Source organism: Schistocerca serialis, unplaced genomic scaffold (genome assembly GCF_023864345.2).
Source record: "Schistocerca serialis cubense isolate TAMUIC-IGC-003099 unplaced genomic scaffold, iqSchSeri2.2 HiC_scaffold_563, whole genome shotgun sequence".
NCBI classification, from domain to species: domain Eukaryota; kingdom Metazoa; phylum Arthropoda; class Insecta; order Orthoptera; family Acrididae; genus Schistocerca; species Schistocerca serialis.
This window is the reverse complement of record NW_026048150.1, coordinates 15,001-20,000: the sequence shown is the minus strand read 5'-3', so window position 1 is coordinate 20,000 and position 5,000 is coordinate 15,001. Positions and strand designations below refer to the sequence as shown.

The window sequence follows — 5,000 nt, the reverse complement described above, 5'->3', positions numbered from 1 at the left end:
CGACGATACCGCCATCTATGAGACGCCAAGCCGACCAAGACATCGATGGGCCCACAGTGCCCATCTTTCGACCCCACCCACAAAGCCTGCACCCTCTGTCGACAACAGCACCCCAACGCCAGCGCCTCTGCCGCACGAAGTCGTGGACCGGCAATCACTCCACCTGCACCCGTTCGTGGCCCACCCCAACCGCCCAACTCGCAACTCCAGCGGATAAACGGCGGACTTTGCTCGCACTCGCAATGTGCAATCCACCCCTATAACGTGCGTTTCATGAAGAGTTATGTCCAATATGCGACATTCCCGCTGTCCATATACATGAGCTGCGAGCTGTACCACGTACGAGCTACAGACGCGATCGCGTTGCTCTCTGTACGAATGCAGATGCTCAGCGGCAGCTAGGAGGCGCTCCATCCATGTCGGTACCGGTGAGCGTTGCACTCGCAGTCGCAAAAACGTACGGCAAGTATATTACTCGGAAGAGTCAATGACAGTCCAAGCCCCCCTGCGTGGGAAGAGTCTTCCTAGGCCATGACCCACCGGAAGGGCGCAGCGTCCCCCACCCCAGACATGTGACGTCAGACTATCGGTATTGACGACTAGACTGATTCCTTATAATCATTTGCCATACACCGGTGGAAGCTGCCGAGACGAGTAACTACATAGCGGGCTCGCCGTGTCACTAATGTACAGAGATACAATAGTTTCGACTGGAACCGGATTAAACGTATACACGGCGCTGATTAGTAATAGATAGAGCCATCAGAATACAGATAATGTATAGACCTGTCCGTATACATGCTGAAAGACTCTGCTCACAATCACACGTCAGCCAGACACTCTTATCACGCACTACTCTCTGCCTGTAACAGGCACACAGACAATATGTAAGCACCAGCATGGAACAACACCCAGTGCATCCTCTCTGCCACATTAGACAATCCACACTATCATAACCAGACCGGGAGGTCCACTCAGAAAACAGAATATCCCACCCACCCGACAACGACCATTGCTCAGCCAAGCCACCAACACCCACACATGTCCTACACAGGGGTGCACCCAACATCACAATACTGCCTCCTCTCACAGCACACAAACAATGGCAGGAATGAAAGACACAGGTCTGCCACAAGCATCGAATGAGAGCGCCGCCTGTCATGAGCCAAAGGTGCATCCTGACGTGGCAAATCAGATGATGCCGCAGGCATCCACTTACTATAATCACAATCAACAAACCGACCGGCCGCCGCCCCCCCCCCCCCCATTACACCTTTCCTTACAACAATGTGTACCTTAACCTAAACTATACTGTACCTTAACCTAACCTATATTGTACCTTAACCTAACCTATATTGTACCTTAACCTAACCTATATTGTACCTTAACCTAACCTCTATTGTAACTTAACCTAACCTATATTGCGCCTTAACCTAACCTATATTGCGCCTTAACCTAACCTATGTTGCGCCTTAACCTAACCTATGTTGCGCCTTAACCTAACCTATGTTGCGCCTTAACCTAACCTATGTTGCGCCTTAACCTAACCTATGTTGCGCCTTAACCTAACCTATGTTGCGCCTTAACCTAACCTATGTTGCGCCTTAACCTAACCTATGTTGCGCCTTAACCTAACCTATGTTGCGCCTTAACCTAACCTATGTTGCGCCTTAACCTAACCTATGTTGCGCCTTAACCTAACCTATGTTGCGCCTTAACCTAACCTATGTTGCGCCTTAACCTAACCTATGTTGCGCCTTAACCTAACCTATGTTGCGCCTTAACCTAACCTATGTTGCGCCTTAACCTAACCTATGTTGCGCCTTAACCTAACCTATGTTGCGCCTTAACCTAACCTATGTTGCGCCTTAACCTAACCTATGTTGCGCCTTAACCTAACCTATGTTGCGCCTTAACCTAACCTATGTTGCGCCTTAACCTAACCTATGTTGCGCCTTAACCTAACCTATGTTGCGCCTTAACCTAACCTATGTTGCGCCTTAACCTAACCTATGTTGCGCCTTAACCTAACCTATGTTGCGCCTTAACCTAACCTATGTTGCGCCTTAACCTAACCTATGTTGCGCCTTAACCTAACCTATGTTGCGCCTTAACCTAACCTATGTTGCGCCTTAACCTAACCTATGTTGCGCCTTAACCTAACCTATGTTGCGCCTTAACCTAACCTATGTTGCGCCTTAACCTAACCTATGTTGCGCCTTAACCTAACCTATGTTGCGCCTTAACCTAACCTATGTTGCGCCTTAACCTAACCTATGTTGCGCCTTAACCTAACCTATGTTGCGCCTTAACCTAACCTATGTTGCGCCTTAACCTAACCCACGTTGCGCCTTAACCTAACCCACGTTGCGCCTTAACCTAACCCACGTTGCGCCTTAACCTAACCCACGTTGCGCCTTAACCTAACCCACGTTGCGCCTTAACCTAACCCACGTTGCGCCGTAACCTAACCCACGTTGCGCCGTAACCTAACCCACGTTCCGCCTTAACCTAACCTATATCGTACCTTAACCTAACCTATATCGTACCTTAACCTAACCTATATCGTACCTTAACCTAACCTATATCGTACCTTAACCTAACCTATATCGTACCTTAACCTAACCTATATCGTACCTTAACGTAACCCATATTGCGCTGTAACCCAACACACGTTGGGCCTTAACCCAACACACGTTGGGCCTTAACCCAACACACGTTGGGCCTTAACCCAACACACGTTGGGCCTTAACCCAACACACGTTGGGCCTTAACCCAACACACGTTGGGCCTTAACCCAACACACGTTGGGCCTTAACCCAACACACGTTGGGCCTTAACCCAACACACGTTGGGCCTTAACCCAACACACGTTGGGCCTTAACCCAACACACGTTGGGCCTTAACCCAACACACGTTGGGCCTTAACCTGCTCTGTAATTGTCATACGACGCGTTAAATTAGTGTAGTGTTGCCTAACTGCAACCCCCGCAATATAGTTTGCTACTCGCACTGCCCGGTCCCCAGTGTATCGCTTCATGTTAAACACCGTGCAGCTATACACTGTAATGTGGATGGCAGCAGGACGTACATGCTCATTGGCATTCGCAGTTGTTCATTGGCATTCGCATGGCGAAGCACTTAGCCTACGCTGTGGTATGGCCTGTGTCAACTGTCCGCTGATATTGTACGTCCAAATCACACACTGTACTGCACATTGGTCCTCATGTACTGAATGATACATCGTGGTACATGTGACCGTACAACGACTGCGCCAACAACGGCGAACCATGCGGTCCAAATGTTGTGCACTCAGCTACGTGTCGTCTCCCTATAAGAGCTGGATTGCAGTGTGGTATGCCCTGGATGGCGATCAGCATGAGCCGTCTGTTGATGTAGTGGCGCGTGTTGTCAGACGTAGTCGTCTCTTCTCACACACCGTGATAGCATGGTGCACTGCGTTCCACATCTGCGACATGCGACAGAGGCCGGTTGACAGTCGTTCGCGCAATGGACATCGCATACGTACGGGGGCCACCTTCCACGTGTTCGCGAAGCGTGCACATGTTGTTGCGTGTATGTGGGCAGACATAGTGTGTCGTGACACCTGACACAGGCATGCAACAATCGTTGAATTTGCAAATGGCGATGGACGCCTACGTTTGCTGGTGACGTTACGCAAATGAACAACTGGTAAACCGTTGTGGTGCGGTTGTTCTCGCTAGAGGTGAATCAGTGATGGCGACGATCGGTTGAGCTACCAACCGGTTGTTCCAGCGATACCCACCATGCCCACGAACGTGAATGGCATCTGGGTGTGAAGCGATACGCGGCGGTGGCTGGGTGGGACCGTCCCCGGCCGGTGAGGGGGGGCCTCCCGGCGTGCTGGCCGCGCGGTGCGTGGGCGCACGCGCTACAGCCGGCTGGTGGGGGCGGCCAGTGGCAGGCGCGCCGGCCGACGGAGGCGGCAGGCGGCGCAGCTGCGCGCCGGCGCACCCTGCACGCGGCGCCGTGCGGCCAAAGTAGGTCCTCGCGGGCCCGGTGCGAAGCGCGGTGGACATCTGCAGTGTGCTGGTCCGATTGAGGACTGTGTGCGCTGAGGATGCGCCGCCGCCCGGCGCTCGGCGCCGCGACGCCGTCTGCTGCTCGGTCGCCTCTGCGGTTCTCGCAGGTGGTTTGTATCGCAGCTGTGCGGACGTGTTGGCGCGTGCGCTGTGCTGGGAGAGTTCGCTTCGGCACCCAAGTGGGGCTTTTGTCCTTCTGTGGCGCTGGCGTTGGAGCTGCCGGTCACCGTAGGTGGCGCGTGTTGTCTCCCGCCGGCAATGCCACGACAGCACGCTCCCGGGCCTCTGTCGGCAGCGGCAAGCTCAGTTGGGAGCACGGGTGGTCGCACCTAAGGCGTCTACTCGCCAAACTCCGGGCGATTGCGCCTCTCTCGAACCCGACCAAGTACTTAGGACGGCGCTGCGCGCCGCCGGGACCTGAGAGGGTTTCGAGGTGTATGGTGCAGGGGAGCTCAGCCTCCTCCTGTTTGCAGAATAATTGAGCGGACGCTTGCGTGTTCGCGCGGGCCCCCGGGACACACTCCCGGGCGGCCGGCTGCTCAGCTCTAGTTGACGCAGCTCCCTGGTTGATCCTGCCAGTAGTCATATGCTTGTCTCAAAGATTAAGCCATGCATGTCTCAGTACAAGCCGCATTAAGGTGAAACCGCGAATGGCTCATTAAATCAGTTATGGTTCCTTAGATCGTACCCACGTTACTTGGATAACTGTGGTAATTCTAGAGCTAATACATGCAAACAGAGTCCCGACCAGAGATGGAAGGGACGCTTTTATTAGATCAAAACCAATCGGTCGGCTCGTCCGGTCCGTTTGCCTTGGTGACTCTGAATAACTTTGGGCTGATCGCACGGTCCTCGTACCGGCGACGCATCTTTCAAATGTCTGCCTTATCAACTGTCGATGGTAGGTTCTGCGCCTACCATGGTTGTAACGGGTAA

The 5,000-nt window shown here is 53.2% G+C and overlaps 1 non-coding gene across 1 annotated transcript in view; it reads left to right on the top strand.

Annotated features, from left to right (window-relative positions):
- The first annotated feature begins 4,623 nt into the window (after positions 1 to 4,623).
- The window catches only part of LOC126448117 (small subunit ribosomal RNA), a 1,910-nt gene continuing 1,533 nt past the window's right edge, over positions 4,624 to 5,000 (top strand). Inside the window, exon 1 of the ribosomal RNA XR_007583994.1 lies at positions 4,624 to 5,000. This exon is cut by the window's right edge and continues 1,533 nt beyond it. This is a non-coding gene — a ribosomal RNA (small subunit ribosomal RNA).